Source organism: Mus musculus, chromosome 1 (genome assembly GCF_000001635.26).
Source record: "Mus musculus strain C57BL/6J chromosome 1, GRCm38.p6 C57BL/6J".
Taxonomy (NCBI): domain Eukaryota; kingdom Metazoa; phylum Chordata; class Mammalia; order Rodentia; family Muridae; genus Mus; species Mus musculus.
In genome coordinates this window covers 75,962,573-75,989,213 of record NC_000067.6, presented here as the reverse complement: position 1 = coordinate 75,989,213, position 26,641 = coordinate 75,962,573, and the positions used below count along the sequence as shown (strand labels likewise).

General features: G+C 41.8%; 1 long non-coding RNA gene across 2 annotated transcripts in view; it reads right to left on the bottom strand.

Moving 5' to 3' along the window:
- Gm32622 overlaps positions 1–26,641 on the bottom strand; it is a 157,611-nt gene that overhangs the window by 105,129 nt on the left and 25,841 nt on the right. The window contains exons 1-2 of one of the 2 annotated variants that reach the window (XR_865557.2): positions 15,078–15,235; positions 10,185–10,286 (exon numbers count right to left, since the gene is read on the bottom strand). The exons of the other annotated variant lie outside the window; for it this stretch is intronic. This is a non-coding gene — a long non-coding RNA (predicted gene, 32622). Of the gene's footprint in view, positions 1–10,184; positions 10,287–15,077; positions 15,236–26,641 lie in introns of those variants that run through there. 2 annotated transcript variants of the gene reach the window in all.

Sequence of the window (26,641 nt, the reverse complement as noted above, 5' to 3'; positions counted from 1 at the left end):
GATATTCGAGTTCAATTTTTAACAGTCCTGGGCCTCTCAAGAAGGTACCCACTGTGTTCTCTGAAGTTTGGAAGGCTTAGAGTCAGACAAGATGGGTCCATGAATAAATCTCTGACCTCTTCCACTGTTTTCAGAAGAGTTCACTGTTTCTTCAGAGTATCCCAAGTAAGTTTCAAGCTCCTTGGCTTACCTTCCAGAGCCCACTACAGTTCATCCCCCAAACTATTTTATGGCCACTTACGTCACCCATAGTGGGCTGAGTTGACATTATATTATTTAAACAGCTTGTATCTAGAACTTCTTTCTTGTTCCTTTCCAAGTGAGTTCATCATTTTGGATAGCCTCTTCTTTCTTCCTCAGACTTTAGATTTATCCCTCTGTCACTGTGAACACTGTATAAAATAGTTCCTCTATCTGTAGTTCTTCTGGTCCTGCATCTGCTGTTCATTGTTGCCCCGGCTCTCGCTGGCCTTACATCCTCAGAGGCCTTGTTATTTGTGGGCAAGTTCACCTCACAACACTGCATGTGGGAGTTACATGAGACATGGATGTGCACTTGGGTGGTTTGTTCCTCCTGGAAGGATAAATACTCTCTGCTTTCAGACATTCCAGAGCGCTGCAGACTTGAAATGACTTGAAACCTCATTCTTGTGATCTTCAGCCTTTCCACAGTATACAGATCCAGGCCCTGGATCTTCAAAGGCCTGGTTTGTATTGAGAATTCTCAAGAAAGAGTGTTTCCCTTAGCCAAAACAAAGCTGGGATGGCGCATTCCTTTGCTCGATTTGGATGATTTTCTAAGTCACTCTTTCAGTAAGCTTGGTGTCCTCCAGTCGTCCTGAGGTTTAGGGGAGGCACTACAACTCAGTTCCCTACTGAGCCCACTGTTGTCTCTTGCCCCCATCCTCCACCCTCCACCTTCCACTCCTACCAGAGGTCACTGATATCAGATCTGGCCAGCTACTGCCTTTTGCTCCTTCGGTATTGTTTCTGCCCTCTGACTTGTTCTTTTTGTTTTCACTGTGTCTGATGTCCCTGACAGCTTCCTTTCCTTTCTCTATAGTCTAGCCACACACCAAAAAGATTTTATTCCTATTTCACGCAGCATTTCTGGCTGCTTTGGCATAGGATTTCAAGGCGTCAAATTCACACTAGTGGGTAAAACAGAAGACCTGTCATGGACAGTGTCTTTCAGCCATATCTCTTGCTCTGAAAGCCTTGCTATGATTGTAGTTATTTTTCTACAGACGTTTTAGCAGCAGAGCATTTGGGGAATTGAACTTCTGTACACCCTTGGCCCAAGGACTCAGGTTCTCACTACAGTGCTCCAGAGCAAGAAGGTCTTTTCTTATTTTTTACTGAAAATTCCAAAGAATAAACAACGCCTGGGGTCTCCTTAGGTTCTCCATTCTCCATCACAACTACTCTGACAAATGCAAAGCAGCCATTTGACTTACATAAACATACTAGTACAAGTATTAGTCCATAAGTATTGTGGACCAATAATATTTTACTCTTACATTTCTGGAAAATTGCTACAATTTTCACGTCGTGCAATATTCTTTATGTTTTTGAGATGAACTTTTATGTGTGGGGGTGTTTCACCTGCAGGTATGGCTGTGTCTTTGCACTCTGAATGTGAAGTGCCTGCAGAGGTTGGAAGAGAATATTAGCTCCCTCTAGAACTGCAGTCACAGATAGTTGTGAGCCACCATGTAAGTGCAGGGACTCCAACCAGAGTCTTCCTGTAAGAGCAGTCACTGCTCTTAACTGCTGAGCCATGTCTCCATCCCTGAAATTTTTTTTTTTTCAACCATTTAAAAATGTAAGAGTTAGGGGATATGGAGATGACTCAGTGGATAAAAGAGCCTGCTTGCACAGTGTGGAAAATGGGTATGATGGAGAATGCCTGCAGTCCAAGTGCCGGGAAAGACAGACAGGAAAACCGCTGGAGCTCACCTACCAGCTCATCTTACCCAATCAGTGAACCTCAAGTTCAATGAGGAAATCTGTCTTTAAAAACAGAGTAGGGAGCTTTTTGAGTATAAAGAACATTGATTTCTGTCCTCCATCCATGCATATATTGTGTATGCAGGTTCACACGCACAGAAACACACACAGATACAAACATACACACTCATGTAACATGTATGCTCAAAGTGAAAAATAAATGTCATTCTTGCCCCATGAGTTCTTGCCCCACAAAACCAGACAGCAGGCTGGGATTTGGCATGTTCTATAGTTGGACTCTGCTTGAGGCCATTAGCAATTAGGGGATGTCGATCAGAACCATCTGTGAAACATCTTTAAAGCAAGATGCTCTGACCCATGTTAGACCTACCATTGGAAAAGTGCTATCAACGGAACCCAAGATTGTACTTATAAAAAGTAGGTTTAGAGTCCATTGGTAACTCCGACGTGCCCCCTGTATTGATCCATTGTCATGGTGACAAAAAAATACCAGAGGCTAGGTACTTTATAAAGGAAAAAAGGTTTGTGTAGTTCAACTTGGAGGCTGATGAAAGTCCAAGCAGCACAGAGCCAGGTCTCATGCAAGCACACCACGGCAGGTTTCACCATGGCACTGTGGCAGGAGTGCATGCCAGCAGAAGAGATCACATAGCAAGACAGGAAAGCAGAAGTACAACCTTCTGGCAAAACTAATCAGGGTCCCAGAAGACTTATCTTAATCCCTTCCATGACCTAATGAGCTCCTGCTAGACCCCACTCATTAAAGGCGCCGTCGTGTCTTAACATGACTACGCTGGAAGAACAGTACCTCTCATCACATGAATCTTTAGGGGACACAATTAAATGATAGATATATAAACCACACTTTAGGATACCATAATTCATTTTTATAGATTTTGTTTCTACTTGGCCTTCAGAGGAATCTCCAACCAATACAGTTGATTGTCCATCGTCACTTCATTTCTCCGACTCCAAACAAAGCCACTAATTCCCTAGCCAGAAAGCCATCACTGTGCAAAAATAAATATATGAACAAAAAGGGCTGTAAGAGAGCTCAGGCCAGCAAAAACACACAGAAATACTAATGTTTGATGAAGAAGACATCACAAATCAAAAGGAAGAAGGAATTCATCAGAAAACAACAGTTTTAGAATGTGGAAACAAAAACATTTTATAACCCTATCTCACGCCGCTGGCGGAAATAAATACCAGATGCGCTAAAGGATAGAATGTAGAAGAATTAAGCCACAGGAAGAAACTGAAGCAAATGTTTGTCAAATCTCTAGAGTGAAAAGGAATTTCAGAGCTTAAAAGCTTAGAACAAGCCACAAAGTAAAGCTACACAGACTTAACCGCATCAAAACTGTAAACCTGCAAATAAAGAGATAAAGGAACCAATGTAAAGAGGTAAATGGAGAAGCGCATTTGCATAGCTGAGGACATGTAACTGGTTGGCAAAACATAGGAAACAGAGAAGCTATGTAGTAATCAAAAAATCCAAGTTAATCCATGATAGCGTAGCTCATCTGTCCATTTAAGAATGAGTCTCCTCTCTGACAGGGCTCCCTGCTGAACAGCAAACACTAAACACACAAGTCCAAATGCTGATGTTTGTAGTCTGGGATGGCAGAAAAGTAACAAAGAATAAGATGAGTCTGACTGACTGTGTGAGATTTCCAAAGGTCTGGGACTCAGAGCATGGAAGCTGTAGCCATGTCAAAGGTCATAGCATGCTCACAAATACTAGGAAGTAACACGGACATGATAAAGGGAAAGGCAAGAGAGAAAGCTACACAAATTCTAAGTACAATTTAATGTACAAATTCTACACGGAACCCAATTACATGAAACTTTAATCAACCTCTTCAGAAGTGGGGAAGGTAAAAAGAAACCCTCAAAACATTAGCAGCATTTGCGTTTCCATGTAGGTCTGTTTCAGATTCTGTTTCATAAGATTTATCATACAGGTCTGGGGAGGCAGCTCAGTGTAACAGCACTTACGGCTCCCACAGAGGACCCAGGTTAGGTTTACAACACCCACAGGGCAGCTCACAGGTATCTGGGATTCCTGTTCCCAGAGATCCAGTGCCCTTTCCTGGCCTCCACAAGTATATACACACATGTACATACACACAATACATACACATATATAAATAAAAATTGATTGAATAAATATTATTCCATTATACTTACTTTTTTTTTCTTAAAGGGAGATTTTTAGAAGGAAAAATCCTCATTTGGAAATTGGAATGTGGAGCTGACAAGATGGCTTAGCAGGTAGAGGGGCTTGCTGCCAACCTGAGTTCAAGTCCCAGGACCCATATGACGAAAGGAGAGAACCAGCCAAGTTCCACAAGTTTTCCTCTGACCCACACACAGCATGGCAAACGTGACCTCCCCCCATACATACACGCATGTATGAATGCTAAATAAATAAATACATACATAAATACATAAATAAAACATCATAAGAAATTGGAATGTGGCAAGCCAGCAGAAAAGAAATGGTAACATTTCAAAATCTATATTTTGAAAAAACCTGACGTTGGAAATCCTGATTGAAGTAAGTCACAGGGTAAAAATCCCAGAGCAGAAAATGGAGAATTAAGGATCACCTCTTTCCTGTGTTTTCTTTGTACTTGTTATATTATTGAGACTCTACTATAAATAGCTACTGTTATCACTGATAACTTAGTGAAGCCTAATGGTGTGGTTTTTAGTCTCAATTAAAAGATCGAGAAATGGGAGAGGCTTTCTGACGCTCTCCCAGATAAATAACACTCTAAATGCATAGCCTTCGATTGGAAACGGTTTAATAGTGCCTTAGCTTTCTGGAAATCTCTGCACATAGATCTTAAGCATCTCAGACATTTAAAGGTATCCTCCTTTGTCAAAGCTTCAGGAGTCAGACCCCCACGTTTGTTACAGGACATTTGGATCTTGAGACTGTGCTATTCTTTCCATGGCCATGGTGTGTGCTTTAAGCAGCGGAGCAGCGGACCTGAGTCAGCCACTGGTCCTTTGTTGTTTCCTGCCACCTTCCTAAGAAAGGGCTCCAGTTCACAGGGCTTTCTCAGAAGAACTGGGAAAAAAATCACAAGATCACCCCTAAAACATAAATGAATCCACATCCCCCTTTCCCACCTAAGTAATGTTCCACGTGCCCTTCCTCACCTGACCAGCGTCTGCCAGAACAGAAGACACATATCTGACTCCACGTGAAAAGTTGGTCTGCTCAACAACTCAGCCAGACTGGCTCATCATGCCCATGATTGTCCCCACCCTATCTCCCTGATGCTGGCATTATAGATGTGTATATTTGCCTTTATACACCATTGTCATGGATCCAACCTCAGATCCTTATGCCATCTTCCCTGGCCCCAGTAGCGCCATTATGGTAGGATTCTGCACTGTTTAGCTTTTGGCTTCCTTTGTTGGTGCCAGACAGACCCTCCCAGTGCTGGCTTCTTGGGGGAGGGAGGGGGGGAATGCATTTCTCCAGGTGGCTGAGATGAAATGGCTTTGCATGCAGATTGATAAACATTATGCCACAGATCTCATGGGGAGTCACAGCCAAGTCTTCCTGGAGACCTTGCTTTAGGGCTTTGCAAAGTGAAGGACTGTCCATTACAGCTGGGCACTTAGGCCTTCAAAATGCTCATTTCTTCTTATGAGACCATAAAATACTTGGCGCAGGAACAGCAGGTGAGAGCAGAATGCGTCTTAAATATCTGACCTGAAGTGCCAAAGATGCTTAATAATCTTTAAAGTTACCAACAATATTGTTTCTCCCGTTACCAGGATGTTGTAAAATGTCCTAATTAGTCTTTATGTTAATGCCGACACCTCCACAGCACATAAAAAGCACTTTTAATTTTTAAAAGGACAGCTCTGGTTGGTTTGATTTTTATCTCTAATTGGCCTATAATGTCTATCCCTCTGGCACTCCAGACAGGCAAACATTAATTTAACAAGGAGCTCGTGCACCATGGGAGACCCGAGAATCAAGGAAGGAAAGGAAGGCTCCCGTATTCTGGACATGTAATTGGCTCCATTTGCTGTTACCTCCTGGAAGTGCTAAACAAGCTTATTCGCTGCTCAAACAGAGAACCTTTGGAAACCACCGCTTCCTGGGGATCTTCTAAGGACATTCAACCAAGACCCTGGTGCAACGTGAGCAGGATTTGTCAAACTCTTCAGAGCCACTTCAGGAGATGCTCTAGAAGAAGCTTCATGGGAGACCCAGAATTTGGGGTGGTGTGATGTGCATTACCAAGAAACTGAGATGGGAGAACCAGAGAGCTAAACCAAGGGATCTGTGTTCTTACGTCAGTCGCTCATCCTTCCTAGGTGTGCTCTCTCTCTACAAAAAGAAAAAAGAAAAGAAGAGAAGAGGAGAGGAGAGGAGAGGAGAGGAGAGGAGAGGAGAGGAGAGGAGAGGAGAGGAGAGGAGAGGAGAGGAGAGGAGAGGAGAGAAGAGAAGAGAAGAGAAGAGAAGAGAAGAGAAGAGAAGAGAAGAGAAGAGAAGAGAAGAGAAGAGAAGAGAAAAGGACAAAGACTCTCTAATCTCAGGTGCCCTAGATTCATACACCAAGATTTACTAGTGGGCACAGCTCTGCCAGCAGCATGGATGAAGAGTCTCAACTCCTGCCTTGGCTGGTAATGCAGAGGCTGGCTCAGGCCACTTATAACCATCAGGAACATCCAATCTGATAATCAACACAACACAGTCACACTGTCACCGTCTAGCTTCCAGCTTCCACCAGGGTACCCAGGACATTTCAGAGCAGCTTAGAGCTAAGATGGCCATATATATATATATATTGGAAATTTGGCTCAATTGTGAAAATTGTCTAGCTTCTGAGTGAGGAGCTATAACAGTCCAAGAAGCATCACACTTGCATAGGTAATACAAACTGAGAATTGGGTCTTCGTGTCATTCCTCTGGGTACATGTGAGGGCCAGCACATATTCAGAGCAAGCCTCGCAGGTTTCTGCTGCAATGGAGGCATGGCAAGCGGACCTTACGTACTAACCGCAGCTGATTCCGGTTGTTGAATACCGATCCGCTTCCACTCTTCCCCCTTTCCAACCCCAGTCTCCCCAGTGAGCTGTTGGCAAAGAAAGCTGGAGCTCAATGGAATAACGTGGCTGCTGAAAAGATTTTTTTTCTTTACAAAGCAAGAAAACTATGACAACCTTTTATTCATATTTTCAGTGCTTAAGCTGGAGAACCAAGGATAATGGCGTTGCCCTCTCTCTGGACACCCTCTGCCGTAATGGCACCACTGCCAGGCATCACACACAGCTCATCAACAAATCAAAAGGGGCAGGAAGCAGGCCACAGAAATTGTCATCTTGCACACTGGTGACTCTTAAGGAAACACACTCCCGGAGCTTGATATACTGTCATTGAGAGTATAGTTCTTTGGCAGGTTTCACTGAGAATCTGCTAAATCAATCATGCTGTTAAATGCATTAACACCACACACACACACACACACACACACACACACACACACACACACACATTCCAGTATTCTGAGGTCTGAAATGAAATACAAAGATGGTGAAGAAACTGTAAGCCAAATTTTCACTTAAGTCTCAACAAGGACTCCACTCAGCTTCCATCTGTTCTACAACATTGGTAGTTCCCCCATGCCCTGCCTTTATTCTCTTAGCCGAGACTCTAAGTACAGGACAATGGAAAGAGAGGAATATGCATTAGAGCCATTGTCAAGACTAAACATTTTCTTTGCACACCTTGGATGACACTCTAGCCCTTTCCTGATGAATGTCACTACCGTTTTGTTCCCCTCTCTGCCATATGGTAACCATCAATCTTAACCTGAACTCAAATTCCTTTTGTTCTGTGCAGGGTCCATTCTAATCGATACTTAAAACAGAACGTAGGATATGTTGATTTAAATTTCTCTCAGCCATCAAGCTTAGAGAGAAATATTTCTTGTAGAAAAAAATGTGGACTCCTTTAAAATGGTAAAGTCATTATTGTCTCCAATAACCAGAAGAAATTTTGTGAGCTACCTGTGGAGTTATGTGGGAATCCTTAAATTATGGGAGGGTAATTTGCATAACCATCATCCACTTATCATTCACCACAAAGGGAGGCCTCAGAGAGGGTAACACTGTAGACTGAGTGGCTTGAGCTTTAGAGAATCGCAAGTCAGGGCTCATGTCCCACTTTGTCATTTACTGTCACATCAGTTTGTTAAGCCTTGGGTTCTTTTTTTTTTTTTTCTCTTATTTTTTTTATTAGGGATTTTCTTCATTTACATTTCCAGTGCTATCCCAAAAGTCCCCCATTCCCTCCCCCCCCCCACTCCCACTTCTTGGCCCTGGTGTTCCGCCTTGGGGTTTTTTAATAGCAATCATAGGTTAAGTGTAAAGCTTTGTTAGGGTTGGAGAGATGTAACTGGAAATATATAAAACATATTTCTCATGAAATAAAAGAAAATCAATGAGTGACATTATTATTGTTGAAAGACAAAAATAATTAACTAGCTAATTAATTCATTCATTTTAAAAAGTTAAAGCATACAGATCCGGTAGAGGAATGGCAGAACACAGGGAAGAGGTGGGTTGTGATATAAATGAGCTTCCTCAGGGATTTCTTAACAACCTTTTGCTCACCATTCTAGAGCCAAGGGCTATCTCTGGAATCATCCCAACAGAAATCTCACTGAGATGAGGGGAACCAAACCAATCTACAAGTCCCTTTATTACCATGAGGAGACAAGAGGTAAAGATCTGCAGCCTGCATTCTTGAGGCTGTATAAATGGCTCCAGGTGTTTTGCTCTGCACATGGCATGGCTCTGATGGAATCAGAAGTCTTACCTGCTTTCTCCCAATCTTCTTGTTGGTACTTTACTGAAAGTTATTTATCATCTCCACTCCCTTATAATGGTACCATCATCTGGCTAGTCCAAGCTCAGCCATGGACCCCAGATTGGTACCCTGAGTTCTGATCTTCTCCATTGTATTCTCTGCATTTAAGCTGTACCCTGCCAAGGGAACTTCATTTCAGTTAAAAGCTTGTTAGAAATGGACTCAGTGGCTCTCTTAGGGCTTCTATTGCTCTAATAAGATACCATGTCCAAAATTAATTTGAGAAAGAGAGGTTTTATTTCATCTTACAGTTTGAAATTCATTAATCCAGAGAAGTTGGGGCAAGAACTCAGCGCAGGAATCTGGAGCCAGAGCAGATGTAGAGGGCTTGGAGGCTGCTTAGAGGCTTGCTCCCTGTGGATTGCTTAGCGTACTTTCCTATAGCACCCAAGACCACCTACCAGCAGCAGCTCTGCCTGCAGTGAAGCTGCATCCTCCACATCAATCATCAATCAAGAAAATATCCTACAGCCCTGACTACAGGCTAATCCTATGGTGGCATTTTCTCAATTAAGATTCCTTCTTCCCAGCTGACCCTAGCCAGCATAGTGACTTAACCCCAAAGCACTGGGACCTCATTGAGAGGCTGCTAGCATTAATCCGCAGTTATCCCTGATGAATTCCAATTTAGGAATGGGACAAGAGAGGTGACTCTGTGGGTAAAAGCACTCTGTACCAAACCTGATGATCTGAGCCCAAGCCCTAGAAACCACAGCAAGGTAGAAAGAGAGAACCAACTATATAAACTTGTCTCTTCATGCCACATACATGCTGTGGTACACACACATACATATCACACATACACACAATGATGATGATAAATATTATATATGTGTGAGAGAGACAAAAATAATTAAAGAAGAAGAGATCAGAAATTTGAGATCAAGTAGAGGAAATAGGAATTAGAGTTGAGAAGGAATCATAAGAATTATGTAGCTGAAATGTTCATATGTGAAGTTCTCCAAAAATAAATTTAAAAAGAAATACAGATCAATGAGAAAATAATATATATATATATATATATATATATATATATTAAATCTAAGAATCACTTGAGACAATTGGAGCACAAAGAATTTGGGAATCCATTGACTTCTGCCATCAAAATGGTGACCTCCTATGTCAGCTGTAGCTGGATCTGATCACTGTGCTCCTGAGAAGTTTCATCTGCAGAACCTTGGTGACACTGGGACAAGACTGGATCACTAGAAACAGTACTCTGGAACTCTCCTTTACAGACAGAAATGGCCTTGTCTAGAAAGCCATATGCAAGGCCATGTGATCCTAGGGATTGCCTAGAACTTACGGAGTGTATGCTGACGGGAACAGAAGATGGTGCATCTCCATTGAGGGTGGCATGTCTGTCGATAATCAGACATCACGGGGGCAGTGTTCATGGAGAAGTAACCTGAGGAAATAGGAGCACAGCACTCAGGCAGCACAGACATTGCCTCACCCCAATCAGAGCTAAGAATGCCTACAGCAACCGAGAAAGCTGGCAACACCACCATCCTGGAATGCCTGCTTCTCTCCCTATTTGCAGAATTTCAATGACAGCATCCAACAGATGGGTGGCTTCCCTCTTGGATGCCAGTACAACTAGACTCTTCTACTAAACTGTCGAAGAGCATAACATTAGTGCTCCACCCAAGCGATAGTAACCAGCAAAGTCAATGATTTTTATAGAACAAGATTTTACACAAAGCACATTTAAGCACATATAAAGAATAAATAATGTCATCAACTGTATGTAGCTTGTTGGGTTTTTTTTTTTTTTTTAAGTTAGCTTTACTCCTCGGATTTTCTTAGAATGCTTTCCAAATCACTCAGCATCATAATTACTTTAGAGTCAAAGCCTCCTAGGGGTTGCTCTGAATTTTAAGCCAACTTAGAATCAAAATCCTATATTGCTCTCCCCAACTGCCAGCTGGAATTGTTTCCATCTAGGAAATCACGATTTCCCTCTTTTCTAGCTTAATTCTGAAATAACTCCTCACAGCTTTCTGCCACACATTTCAGAGTGCACCTTTCCGTTTTATAATCTAAGTAGAAAGGAAACAAGGAAACAGTATCAGAGTTCTCCATTGGCCTTTGTGAGGATTCATTCGTCCTTCTTCCTCCTTCTGAAGGAGGCCACCAGCACCTGGAAAGAAACTGAAAGACATTTCCTTCCTCGTGTTGCTTATCATTATTATTATTACTATTATTATTATTATTATCATCTCTTTTTATTGGATATTTTATTTCTTTACATTTCAAATGTTATTTCCCTTCCTGGTTTCCCCTCTGGAAACCCCCATCCTATCCTCCCTCCCGCTGCTTCTATGAGGTTACATCTGCAGATGATATGATAGTATACATAAGTGACTCCAAAAATTCCACCAGAGAACTCCTACAACTGATAAACAGCTTCAGCAAAGTGGCTGGATATAAAATTAACTCAAACAAATCAGTAGCCTTCCTCTACTCAAAGGATAAACAGGCAGAGATAGAAATTAGGGAAATAACACCCTTCACAATAGTCACAAATAATATAAAATACCTTGGTGTGACTCTAAGCAAGTGAAAGATCTGTATGACAAAAACTTCAAGTCTCTGAAGAAAGAAATTGAAGAAGATCTCAGAAGATGGAAAGATCTCCCATGCTCATGGATTGGCAGGATTAGTATAGTAAAAATGGCCATCTTGCCAAAAGCAATCTATGGATTCCATGCAATCCTCATCAAAATTCCAACTCAATTTTTCATAGAATTGAAAAGGGCAATTCTCAAATTCATTTGGAATAACAAAAAAAAACCAGGATAGCAAAAACTATTCTCAACAAAAAAAGAACGTCTGGAGGAATCACCATCCCTGACCTCAAGCTGTACTACAGAGCAATAGTGCTGCATTGAATTGGTACAGAGACAGCCAGGTAGATCAATGGAGTAGAATTGAAGACCTCATGTTGCTTTTATCTCTCCTTTGTTCTTGCTTGCTTTGATTTCTTCTCAATCTTGTCTCTTATTTAAAGAATTATATTAATACATCTCCCCATCATGGATAGCCACCTTTGATGTTTTAGTTGCACAGTAAAAGTCTGTTCCAAAGGAATTCAACAGTAGATCCATTAGGTTGTCTATCCAATTCATTTCTGTCCTGCGTTTTCCATCCTATCTGAACCTAAATTTCTTCAGGTGCTCACCCTGGTTTGTTTGTTTGTTTGTTTGTTTGTTTGTTTGTTTCAATTGTTTGAATGGTGCAGAGAAAGGCAGCTCTGCCCATATCACTAAAGCTCTGTCCTCTCTACTGAAGACAAAGCAATTCTTTGTCAGGGGTCAGTTTATGGATGTCCCTGTGAATTTAACTCTGGCCAATGAGAACTGAAAGAAAATCTACCTGAGGTTTCAAATAAAAGTTGGCTTTCTCCATTCTGAGAAGGAGGTACTGAGAGAGGGTAGGCTGTCTTCTTCTTTGGGAGAACTCCTATATACTGTCTTGGTATCTAAAAGTTCAGTGGGCCTCTTAATAACAACACAGAGTAGGGTGTGGAATGAAGAAGAGGCCAAAGGTCGGTTGAAGTCTAAACTGTGATGAACTCAGTTCAGAGCCTGAATGACTTTTATGTTCTCAGGTAAAAGAATCATCGGTTCTTTCCCACGGGGAGGGGTCTGCTCTGGTACTGGAAGCCCAAACATCCTACTCAGTATCAGCTCCCTAAAGCAAATGGAAATGTTTGGCAGAGGGTTTAGAACATGGACTTAACTTGGTTGTGTGGCCATTTTCCTTGTACTAATGTGGGTGGTTGCTGGCCCTAGACTATGATAAGACAACGTACAGGCAGAGTGTTTATTCTGTAGTAGACACTTACATTTGCAATTCTATTAAATGTTAGCTAGCAGAGTGTTTTGTGAAAATAGTCTACTGTCGATCACTGAAGGTATTTTAAAGCAAAGGTAACATAGTTTAAAATCCCAATGACTTAAACGCTCCTAAGAGATAAACCCAGAGGTTGCAATAATGACTTCCAAAGAAATTGACACTTTAGCAGAATTATTTCTTCGGTGGAATCAATGCCATTTTGTTGGGATATAAGAGTCAAGGAAGGATGCTTAGTGGGATAGACAGATTCAGTGACAGCCATGTAGCCTAGAGCTGCATACATTCCTTGTTCATGATTCCAACCCATTACATCCAGAGCCTTGTCTATTAGGATAACTTAAAGTTAAAACTGGAACCTAACTTTGCTTGAATCTTCTTAAGTCCTAGTACTGCTCCAAAGTCTTAAGTCTTAAGTCCTAGTACTGCTCCAAATATATTTACACCAGCAGTCATTAATATTTGTATAGATTTTGTGATTTGCAAACCCCTTTCACATTTAGTACTTGGCTTAACTCTCCCCATATCTCTAACAAGATTTAAAAAAAAAATCAACGTTACTTTATAAATGAACTGAAGGCAAAGAAACACATTGACCAAGACGGTGCTAACACATGAAAAAGATGGAAACCAAGGCCTTCTGACTCCGTTCAAAGTTCCCCCTCCACTCTGGCTCTGCCCTCCTCCCCATCCCCGTAGGCTGTAACAAATTTGAAGCGATGCTACTGATCAGGCAGCAATTGGTTTGAAATAAGAAATCTTTGTATTCAAATAGAAACATGAATATTTGAAAATTGCTAATTTGGGCCAAATGTTGGGCTTAAGATGATTGCCAGCCTCTTTGGTGAGCACAAACTCCCTTAAACCATTTGCTCTCATGTAACATTTAGCTTAAGATGTAATACACAATACACATATAGTGTTTCCCATGTACAATGTTTTCCAGCTTCTAATTCACTTTAGGCCATCAAAAGGGAACATAAAATAACTCCAGAGCTCTAGACTTCTGCAATTACCTTGTGGAGAAGGAAAGGGAAGACTGGGAAGAGTTTTTACAACTGAGAAAATCCAGATTTCTTATTAGTCATGGTCTAAAACTGACAACCCCCTGCCTATGCAGCAGGCCTCCCTCCACCCGCCCCTTACCCACAAACTGCAGCTGGCAAAGCCTGCCGGAGAACACATTTTTTTTTTCTGCCTGGCAAGCCATCTCCAGACCTGAGAGGAGAACCCATTTTTACACAAGCTGGACTGCTCCTCATGGCCTCAGGGGCAAAGTACCACCCAAGAGGGCAAGAGTGATGCCCACAAAGCTTAGCCAGCTGCAGCTCAGGCCTCTGGCCCTGGCATCTAGCCAGCCACGGCCCACCAAGATGTGGAGTCAACACCCAGGTCCTTCCCCACATGTGAGCTTCCTTTCCCTAGCAAGAGCTCATGGGTGAGCTTAATGAGTTTGCTTTGAACTATCCCACATTTACCACGCCCAGTAGCCTCTGTTTATCCAAGCTGACCACAGTCGGGAAATTCTGGTGAATGAGATGGCCAGAGCTCTCTAACCACCAGAGCTGGAAGAACATGGAGGAATCACAACTTATAGCTCCATGGGGAAAGGAGCATGTAGCTTTTGAAATGTCAGAATGGGCCCCCAGCCTCAGGTATACTTTTCCAACAACTGTTCATCTCACTGAACATAATAAGATGAAACTATTGTTATAGACAAAAACCTAAAGGTGGTCCCTGTTATCTTTGACAGAATGCCCCCCTTCTTCCATTTCCTCTATATCATTTCTTTGTACCTCACTACCCCATGCTATAAACGCCTTCCCTTGACAAGGCAAAGCCTAAATTCTCTTAGCACTCCCCCCACCCACTTTTACCTCCCCTATTTCCCAAACTGAGGCGTTTCCCCCCTAGGCATATAATAATGATTGCTTACAAATTTAAACCCCCACCAGAGGCCTGGGCTCCAGATGCAAATTGCTCAGAGCAACATGGTTAAAACCTTTTTATACCCTTTTCCCGGGAGGACAGAGACATTCCGTCCAATCAAGGTTCTAGGCCTTGGCTTCATGCACAAGCACAGAAGAACTGGTTTGAGTTTACGTTTCCATTTGTGCAGTGTCTTAAATCAGGCTCTTTGGAAACATATTCTGAAAGATGGAAAGTTGCCCATGGAAGGTTTGCTGGAGGATGCTGTCAGGATATCAAGAAGGGAGAGAGGCAGGGTTGGATGAAGAGAGTAACTACAACACTGTGTGACTGTAGCGGAGACTTTAGAAAGCCCTGTGATGGGCTCTGAGATTGTAATAAGAGTATTCCAAATTGATATAAGAATCCAGACCTTGTAATCTTCCGTCAGGCCATTGATTGTCTCCTAGAATACAGTGCATCCCTTGTGCGCAGCCATTTTCAGGTGCTAGAAGCGATTCCTCTTGAGGTACAGAGCAGTGAGCCAATAGTCACCCCTGTTGCAGGTGAGGATGATGCATTGTTTATGAGCAGGGATCTGGAAGATGGAAAGCAATGCCCATCACATGTCTCCCCTCAGGCTCCTAGATCCGTAGTTTAATAAGAAACCTGCCCCACCTAAGGAACTTTTCCAGGAATGGAGTTGATCCTGCTTCTTCTGTTTCTAAGAAGAAATCCACAGAATGAACTAGTAAAAGAAAATGCTGCTTCAGTTCATTTCAAGATGGAAAGGGAAACCCATCTTTCTCCTCTTTCAACATATTTATTGGAGACTCCCTGCATTGTCTTTGGGTCTCTCCCCATGGCTGTTCTAGCCTTAACTGCCCACTGTGGTCACACCAGTCTTCTTAACTGAGCCACAAGGCCACTATCCTTTCAGGATCCTGCTCTATGAGATGCCCTATCTCCCACCCCTTTGGGCTTCTAGGAGCCAGTCCCTATTACTGTTATTCATGTTGCTGCTCCTCTTGGCTTTTCTATAGAAGTCAGTCAAATGGGGAGACGTCTGGTCTTATAGACTACATACACTCTAACACCCTTCCCTTACTTCTGGTCTGTTGTTCTTTGCCATCTGTCAGATCATCAACTTCGGTTAGGGTATCTACACACACCTTCACTTTCTCCAATGATCCAAAGAGTCATTTAACCAAACATTGTCATCTCCTGCAATCACTGATAGTATATAGAATTTCATACCACTGGAGTCCATATTGGTAAATAGCCCCCTCAATGTTCCACCTATCCCTTGGGATCCAGTCTCTTGTATTCTCTCTAAGCCCCTGAGATAGACATTGACTGAGTTCTAGAGTTTCTGTGGCATATGGGTTTCTCCTCCCCTAAAATAGCTAGTTCTTTCCCATCTGCTAATAACAGAACTCAATCCTAGTTATTGGTCCAATTGGTGTGTAGTGGTTTAAATATGTTTGGCTCAGGGAATGACACAATTATGAGGTATGGCCTTATTGGAGAAATTGTGTCACTATGTCAATAAGCTCCTCCTCCTAACAACATGGGAGCCAATCTTCTTATAGCAACCTTCAGATGAAGATGTAGAACTCTCAGCTCCTCCAGCACCATGCCTGCCTGGATGCTGCCATGCTCCTGCCTTGATGATAATGTACTACTGAACCTCTGAACCTATAAGCCAGCCCAAATTAAATATTGTCCTTTTAAGAGTTACCTTGCATTATGGTGTCTGTTCACTGGAGTAAAACCCTAACTATGATAAAAATTGATACCAGGGACTAAGGTATTACTGTAATAGGCCTGACTATGTTTTGTTTGGAAGAATGTGGATTTTGGGACTTTGGATTTGAAAAGCTGTGCGATGCTTTAAGTGGGCCTTAATGGACCATCCTAGTAGGAATATGGAAGACTGTGGTGCTGGGGGTGATTTGAACTGTGTCAGCCTGCTGGGCCAAGAAGTTTCAAAGGAGAAGAATGTTAGTGTGTGGTCTAGAGACTATTTTTGTGGTGTTTTATTGAAGAACATGGCTGCTTTTTGCCATTATCCAAAGAGTCTGCCTGAGGCTAAGGTGAAGAGATTTAGATTAATTGCTTCGACAAAGGAAGTCTCAAAACAGCCTGGTATAAATTCTGTTGTGTGGTTTCTAAAGTTCAGTCTCATGAAGAGTGTTTTAATGAAAAGGAACTGAGAAAGGAGAAACATAAAATACATGGTTTGTGAAATAAAGGGGCACCAGCAAGTGACATGGAGCTGAATTCTATTGTCAAGGAGATAAACAGATTAAGGGAGGGGTGACTTTGGGGCAAGATCCCACCCAGCTAAGCTTAGGTCCAAGAATAGTGGTACACATGTTTAATCCCAGGAGGCAGAGGGAAGCAGATTTCTGTGTTCAAGGCCAGCATGGTATAGAATAAGTTCCAAGTAGGGAAAAGCTAAAGTCCAGGGGTGGTGGTACACAACTTTGATGTCAGCATTCAGAAGACTGAGCCATGCAGATCTCTGAGTTCAAGGTCAATCTACAGAGCAAGTTCCAGGACAGCCAAGGGAGTGAGGGACTTGAGGTTTAAAAAAAAAAAAAAAAGCACAAGCCATTACTGTTATATTCAGGAATTTTTCCCCTGTACCCATATCTTCGAGGCTTTTCCCTACTTTCTCCTCTATAAGTTTCAGTGTCTCTGGTTTTATGTGGAGTTCCTTAATCCACTTAGATTTGACCTTAGTACAAGGAGATAGATGTGGATCAATTCGCAATCTCCTACATGATAACTGCCAGTTGTGCCAGCACCATTTGTTGAAAATGCTGTCTTTTTTCCACTGGATGGTTTTAGCTCCCTTGTCAAAGATCAAGTGACCATAGGTGTGTGGGTTCATCTCTGGGTCTTCAATTCTGTTCCATTGGTCTACTTGTCTGTCACTATACCAGTACCATGCAGTTTTTATCACAGTTGCTCTGTAGTACAGCTTTAGGTCGGGCATGGTGATTCCACCAGAGGTTCTTTTATCCTTGAGAAGAGTTTTTGCTATCCTAGGTTTTTTGTTATTCCAGATGAATCTGCCGATTGCCCTTTCTAATTCGTTGAAGAATTGAGTTGGAATTTTGATGGGGATTGCATTGAATCTGTAGATTGCTTTTGGCAAGATAGCCATTTTGACTATATTGATCCTGCCAATCCATGAGCATGGGAAATCTTTCCATCTTCTGAGATCTTCTTTAATTTCTTTCTTCAGAGACATGAAGTTCTTATCATACAGATCTTTCACTTCCTTAATTAGAGTCACGACAAGGTATTTTATATTATTTGTGACTATTGAGAAGGGTGTTGTTTCCCTAATTTCTTTCTCAGCCTGTTTATCCTTTGTGTACAGAAAGGCCATTGACTTGTTTGAGTTAATTCTATATCCAGCTACTTCATTGAAGCTGTTTATCAGGCTTAGGAGTTCTCTGGTGGAATTTTTAGGGTCACTTATATATACTATCATATCATCTGCAAATGTGATATTTTGACTTCTTCCTTTCCAATTTGTATCCCCTTGATCTCTTTTTGTTGTCGAATTGCTCTGGCTAGGACTTCAAGTACACTGTTGAATAGGTAGGGAGAGAACAGCAATGACTTGTGCTGTAAGATCGAGAATCGATAAATGGGACCTCATAAAATTGCAGAGCTTCTGCAAGGCAAAAGACACCGTCAATAAGATAAAAAGACCACCAACAGATTGGGAAAGGATCTTTACCTATCCCAAATCAGATAGGGGACTAATATCCAATATATATATAAAGAACTCAAGAAGGTGGACTCCAGCAAATCAAATAACCTCATTGAAAAATGGGGCTCAGAACTGAACAAAGAATTCTCACCTGAGGAATACCTAATGGCAGAGAAGCACCTGAAAAAATGTTCAACATCCTTAATCATCAGGGAAATGCAACTCAAAACAACCCTGAGATTCCACCTCAGACCAGTCAGAATAGCTAAGATGAAAATTTCAGGTGACAGCAGATGCTGGCGAGGATATGGAGAAAGAGGAACACTCCTCCATTGTTGGTGGGATTGCAAGCTTGTACAACCACTCTGGAAATCAGTCTGGCGGTTCCTCAGAAAATTTGACATAGTACTACCAGAGGATCCCGCAATACCTCTCCTGGGCATATATCCAGATGTCCCAACTGGTAAGAAGGACACATGCTCCACTATGTTCATAGCAGCCTTATTTATAATAGCCAGAAGCTCGAAAGAACCCAGATGCCCCTCAACAGAGGAATGGATACAGAAAATGTGGTACATTTACACAATGGAGTACTACTCAGCTATTAAAAGGAATGAATTTATGAAATTCCTAGGCAAATGGATGGACCTGGAGGGCATCATCCTGAGTGAGGTAACACAATCACAAAGGAACTCACACAATATGTACTCACTGATAAGTGGATATTAGCCCAGAAACTTAGGATACCCAAGATATAAGATACAATTTGCTAAACGCATGAAACTCAAGAGAACGAAGACCAAAGTGTGGACACTTTGCCCCTTCTTAGAATAGGAAACAAAACACCCATGGAAGGAGTTACAGAGACAAAATTTGAAAGTGTGACGAAAGGATGGACCATCTAGTGACTGCCATATCCAGAGATCCATCCCATGATCAGCTTCCAAACGCTGACACCATTGCATACACTAGCAAGATTTTGCTGAAAGGACCCAGATATAGCTGTCTCTTGTGAGATTATGCCAGGGCCTAGCAAACACAGAAGTGGATGCTCACAGTTAGCTATTGAATGGACCACAGGGCCCCCAATGGAGGAACTAGAGAAAGCACCCAAGGAACTAAAGGGAACTGCAACCCTATAGGTGGAACAATATGAACTAAGCAGTACCCCGGAGCGCTTGTCTCTAGCTGCATATGTATCAAAAGATGGCCTAGTCGGTCATCACTGCAAAGAGAGGCCCATTGGACTTGCAAACTTTATATGCCCCAGTACAGGGGAACGCCAGGGCCAAAAAGGGGGAATGGGTGGGTAGGGGAGTGGGGGTGGGTGGGGTATGGGGGACTTTTGGTATAGCATTGGAAATGTAAATGAGCTAAATACCTAATAAAAATGGAAAAAATGTAAATGAGGAAAATACCTAATTTTTAAAAAAAGAAAGAAAGAAATAGAGGCTCACCCTGGAATAGAGCCTTTTATAATTTCATGTGGCTCTGAGACCTTAGGTCCAAAAAAAAAAAAAAACCCTGTTAATAGAATGACAGGGCTGTGGTCTAGCCCCAGCAAGCAGCAGAACTCAACAGCTTCACCATATGGCTCTGGCTTTACAGTCAATAATAGAAGGAACTACTGGGACAATTGATGCTGATCAGCCAGTGCCAAGAAATTAGCGGTGATTAAGAAGAGACCAGTTCAACTTTATATGCCCCAGTACAGGGAACGCCAGGGCCAAAAAGGGGGAGTGGGTGGGTAGGGGATTGGGGGGGTGGGTATGGGGGACTTTTGGGATAGCATTGGAAATGTAAACGAGGAAAATACCTAATTAAAAAAAAAGATTGGATGGGAAAATTCCACAGAAAAAAGAGAGAGAGAAAGAGAGAGAGAGAGAGAGACCAGTTCACTGAGGTGAAATCTTATGAGAAGTGTTTTCTAAGAGCAGAAAGAAGCTATGTTTCAGAGGTAGCCAAGGTTTTACCTCGTGTTACAGTTGTGTTAGAACCACCCAGGTGGTATTGGTTTTGAAGGTAATGAAGGATTCATGGAGAACAGTTGAGACTTGGCATAGTGAGTGAGAGGCCAGGGAAGGCCACTGGTGAAGGTACAGCCTCAGTTGCAGTTGACAGCCCAGTACTGAAGGGGTCATGCAAAGAAGCTGAGGCTTGGCACCACAAAGAGAGTGTATGAGAGGCATTTGATGAAGCCTAATTGCAGCAGAAGACCCCAGTCTTGGAGATGCCAGTACTATAGGATGATCACCAAGAACAGCAGCAGCAATGGAATGGATCAACCTGAGCTTAGAGTCTTACAGAGGGCAAAGCTAGAGATGTGACACCAACCCATTGGGGGATCCCAAAAGATCATGTGTGGGTCACAGACATTTGGAACAAGAAAAAGTAACATTTGAGGATGCCCTGGAGACCCCAAAATGTTCAAGATGCCAGACCCATGGAATATCTGCTGAGGAAAGCTGCTAACAGGGAGTGGAACCAGCCCAGGAGAAAGAAGTTTGTTGCAGTCAACAAAGATGAAAAAGGAGCTGGAGATCTGAAGACCACTTTGACATCAGACATGGAGATGCTAAGTTTGAAGTTTGCCCAGCTGATTTCCTGTCTTGCTTTGGGGATTACAGTTAAGTGATCAGATCAATCTCAGAAAAGACTTTGAACTTTGGACTTTTAACATTGTTGAAACTTCTATAGACTATGGGGACTTTGGAAGTTGGACTAAATGTATTTTTTATTATGCTATGGCTAGGTATGGCCCCTAGAGACTCATGCATTTTAACAAGCCTATGGGCGTCAGGCAGTGGAATGTGGTGGTTTGTCTATTCTTGGCTTAGGAAACGGCACTATTAGAAGGTGTGGCCTTGATGGAGTAGGTGTGACCTTGTTTGAGGAAGTGTGTCATTTTGCAGGTGGGAAATGAGCCCCTCCTCATAACCATGTGAGAACCAGTCTTCTTCTAGCAGCCTTCAGATGAAGATGTAGAGCTCTCAGCTCCTCCTGCACCATGCCTGTTTGGATGCTGCCATGCTCCCCCCCTTGATGATAATGAACTAAACCTCTAAGCCTGTAAGCCAGCCCCAACTAAATGTTGTCATTATAAGCGTTGTCTTGGGTTATGGTGTCTGGTCACAGAAGTAAAACCCTATCTGAGACATGGTGTGAAAAGAGAGATGAATGAATGAATGAATGAATGAATGAATAGAGGTATAATGAGGCACTGTCATATAAGTGTCCTGCCCTCCATGTGAGCTCTTTTTCTGCAGAACCATCAAACAAGGAAAGTAAGACAATTATTTCATAACCAGGAGATAAACCTCTTCTATGGGCCAAATAAGTCTGAAAGAATTTTGAACTCACATATGGTAGAGTACTTTCTTGCACGTTAGTCCTTAACCTTGGCAGAGGTTCTCCAGGCTTTGAAAGCAGTCTTCTCTGAAGTTCTACCCCCAAACAATAAGTTCTCTACTCTATCTGCTTTCCAATTAGAGAAAAATTAAAGCTCCTTTAAGTACTGCTAAAGACCCCTCTGGCTTTCATATGACCCCTGAAATGGCGAATCATCACCCTGAAGTTGTAATTCTCCCTCTTCAAGGAACTAATGGCCCTCAGCCACAGTCACTAGACTCCACAGTCTTCACTGTGCTTTTCACACTTAGCAGCCAAAGATGCTAGTACAGTCCCTTTCCCTTGCATCTCATTCTGGTTAACTGCTAGGGAAGGCTTGACTGTTGCACTGTCAGATACAACCCCATGGCAATGGCTATGGCTAGCCATCAGTGAATGGTGACTCATATTCCACTTTACAGTCTTCTTCCGGAGGCCATATTCTCTGCTAATTAGATTCACCTGAACTACCTGCACTTCCTAAAAGACAAAGGTTTTTTTGCTTTGGTGTTTGTTTGTTTTGAGATTTTTGATAAAAGTTTATGGGGGTATGATCATAGGAAAAAAAAACGTTAATACTTCAAAAACAGTCAGGTGTAGTGGCTCACAAATAACCCCAGCTTTTGGGAGACAGGGGGATTGCTCTGAGTTAAAGGTCAACTTGGGTTACATGATAAGTTTTAGGTCAGTCTGGGATATGAGCGAGATTCTATCCCCAAAACACACACACACACACACACACACACACACACACACACACGAATTTAGGTGTAGACATAGCCAATCTGCAAGGGACAACAATGGTCTCTGAGAGTTAATTGTCCACAACTGGGTTAAGAACCCAAATTTTTGCATCCTAATGTCAGCCAGATCTGGCCTGCTCTTATAAGAAGCAAAACATTGGGTGGTTATATGGGGGGGTAGCATTCTCAATAATGTTCACCTGAAGAGTCAAATTGCCTTGGTGGGGCCACAGCACTGAGGAGAGGATGTGAACCGAGCACTAAGTACCCACTGCACAATGACACCACATCTAAGCCACAGTATCAAAATGGATAGGTTTTTCTAAAGTAATCTCAAGTCTCTCCCTGCTGTGTTCAACACCTCCTCAGTTGTACTGACCTTGTGTCAGCTCTCAGAGCCCACCTGTTGCTGGCTTGACCATAAGTCCCGCTTTCTCTGAATTATGTATGCCTTGTCATTATTCATTGGTCAAGACTCAGAGGCCTTCCTTGACTAATACACACATGTCAGCTTTGTCTCACACCTGCAGTAATCCTTCATTATAACACTTCGCATATTTCCTACCCAACTCTCACCATAATCTGTGAACATTTTTGTTTACTTTATGTGTGGTCTACTTCTCCCTCTAGAATATAAGCTCTGTTGGTCCATGAAACACATTTAACTATCTGTTATGGTATTCTCTGCTCCTGGATTGCAATTAAATGGAAGCACAACAAACTTTTGCTGAATGAACGAACCAAAGCAGAGAAATGACAAGATTGATAAAGACAAATGAGTCACAGATCATAAACAACAAGGTTGTATGAGTCAATTGCTGGGTTTGCAAAAACCCTTCTGAAAATATGCAGGCCCATTTAAAGGAGACTGACTATCAAGCACAGATTGATTCTAGAACTTCTGTCCTCCTGCTGTGTAGGTAAAAATATGCCCAAGACTGTCAGCTAGATTTTTATCTATGCCCATGGCAATTCATATCCAGAATGACATTGTCCTAACATTACTAGCATCATATCTGTACCTGCTGACCGATAAGGTCTATGGAAATCTAGAGTATGTTGGTACAAATCTGAACCAATACTTTTCCATATTTTTATCTTCAGCCCAATGTCAAGCTATGATTGGAAAAAAAAATGTCCTTATTAAAGTGAGATCTAGTAGGTAATGAGAAGCTATAGAAGTAGTCACCTGTAGATCACAGGGTGTTTACTGGCAGCTGCTGATCTCCACTATTGAAGGTATTATTCCTCCCTCAGGACACATCCCCACAGTTTCAGATCCCAACCAGCAGACGGCATCAGAAGGTTGATGATCTTCACTAGCCATTGAGTAGCCATTGCTAAGGCAACCTCGCCACGTTTCAGTTTCCTTACAAGAAAGATAAGAGTTGACACAGATTTAGTAAAAGGATTCTTGATCTCGGGTTGGGCATGAACTTGGCTCTGCCAGGTGTCTTTGTGGTCTTCCACAGGAACATCATCATCCTAAGCTTCAACATATGATCTGTTGGCCAAGGACCAGCTATGATGTCTTCCCAAGTTCCCCCAGTTTAAGTGATCAATATTCTTTCTGTGTATGTCCCCAAGCCTGATGAACAGAAACCCAAGTCTTCTGAAAGTGAAGTAGATTCTTATTCCAGCAACTTTGTCTTGGGAAGTTTCAGGTATAAAGAAAAGGGGGGGTTGGCAAACAGATGACTGAGCCTTGTTTAAAATAAAGTTCTGTCAAAGTCATGGCTGTCAGGGCATTGCCTGGAGTTATGAGTTTCAAATGCAGCATTAAAATTCTTAATGGACTTGGAAACTCATTTGAAGATTTCCTATTTATTAATATCCCCACTGATTCTATTTTCCACTCCAAATTCAATAAAGATGCTATTTTTATCAGCATATTTATTACTCATTCAATGGTATGGAGGCATCTTGTATAGATACACAGAGATGCTTTGAAGTTACTTTGAAAATTACTATTTATATTCTTTGGAGTTAATTGAGCCTGACACTATACATCTAATTTATGGAAATCACAAAGACAGCAAGTTGCGAAACAAAAGTGTATTTGGTGCATAATATTGGGTTTTATGCTCTCTAATGCAATGGAATACAGGCTATCAAAATGATCTTTCTCTCTGACTGTAATGGCTGATTCTTATTTATGACTGCATATTATATATAGCTGGATCCATGCAAGCTGATAATATAGTCAGATGCAGCTATTTTTGCTAGTAAAACCAGGAGATAAAGTTACTTAAGTCAATATTTTGGTCATTTAAGCACTGATAACCACCCCGTGTATGTATTAATGATGATCCATTTCACAACATATCATTATCTGGATCAATTTGTCTATTCCCTCTTTATATAGATCCAACTGGCTCAGCTTCTATTCACAGATGTAAAGTGCCATCAGCACACATTACCTCTTAGTACTTATTGCCTCAAATATTGATTTTTAATCTTTTTTTGTCAAACAAAATGTGTGCTTTCATTTTGTGCTACAAGAATACACACACACACACACACACACACACTCTGGGCAGGAACGATGACACTGTATAAAATATTCTCTAAAATAAAGGAGCTCTTGGATTGAACATTATAACTTGTAATTTACTTTTGTTTCAAGAAATAGAAGCTGATGGTGGCTTCACCAGATAAGGAGAGGTGGAGAGATATGCATGGGAGAGCTGCCAGGCTATTATCTTGAATACAAAAGAAAATGAAATAAGGACTCAGAAAGCAAAGGAACTAGGGGACTTTCCAGGACATCCAAACATTGTGTCTTTACTGTGTTCCCAACACTGTCTATACAACTTCAAGGTGTTCTATCATTCACCCCTCAAAACAATTTCATGAGATGAGTACCACCATCTCTACTATAGAGAAAAAAGAACCCAGGGAAAGAGAAATTAAGTAATAGCCTTGTCTTCACTACCATCCTGTTGCTGTGAAAAGACATCACAATCAAGGCAACTCTTTATAAGAAAACATTACATTGGGAGTTTGCTTAGAAGGTTAATCTATATCGTCAACCAAAAAAACAAGACAGGAATGGCACTGAAGAAGTAGCTAAGAGCTTCCTGATCCACAGGCAAAGAGAGAGATTAGACTTGGCATTGGGCTTTTGGAACCTCAGAGCCCATGCCCTGTGACACACCTTCTCCAACAAGGCCACACCTCCTAATTCTTCCCAAATAGTTCCATTCCCTGGTAAACATTCAAATATATGAGCCTATGGGTGCCACTCTCATTCAAACCACTTTAAGTCCCAAAGTTACAGAACTAGTTTCTGAGAACTAACACTCCAAGCTATTTTCTGTATGCTGTTGTCTTTACAGTGCATGGCCCAAAAGTGACAGCCCCACTAACAACCATTCTTCTTATCTCAATGTTTATGAAGGGATGGTCTTCCTCATGAGGTAGAAAGGACCCTATGATACAACCCTGGGGTCAGTCCTTATAAGTTGAGCAGCCCAACCAAGTGAGGTAATTTTTTGCACAGTGGTATTTTGATCAATGATGAAACACATATACAATGGTGTGACACAATTTATCTATCATATGTTTGTGGTGACATTAGTATAAACAAGCCCATCACACATTAATTGCCTAAAAGAACAATGCAGACATATATAAGGTACATACACTTAATAATGAACAACTATGCAACTGCCTTATTATTTACCATATTATATTTATCATTATTTTTAGAATGTATTTCTTCTATTCACAAAAAGAAAATTTGAGATTGGAGAGATGTTTCAATTGATAAAATACTTGCCATGAATACATGAGAACCTGAGTTCAAGTGTCAGAACCCACATAAAAAAGCTGGGCATAAGTGGTGTATGTGCTAAACCCTAACATGAGAATGCAGAGACAGATGGACCCTAGGGCTCATAGCCTAGCTTATTTGCTAGGTAGGTTCCAGGCCACAGAGAGACCCTGACTTTTAAAAAATCAAGGTAGATATTACTCCAAGTTAATAAAAGGGTAATTGTGAGGTTCTCCTCCAAAATCCATGCATGACTTTACTAGACCTGGATAGTTGGGTAGGTCTCTAATACCAGCATGATTTCCCTCTTGTTGTAGGTCTTAAGTGCAATGAGAGCTGTTGGTTACCACCAAGGTATG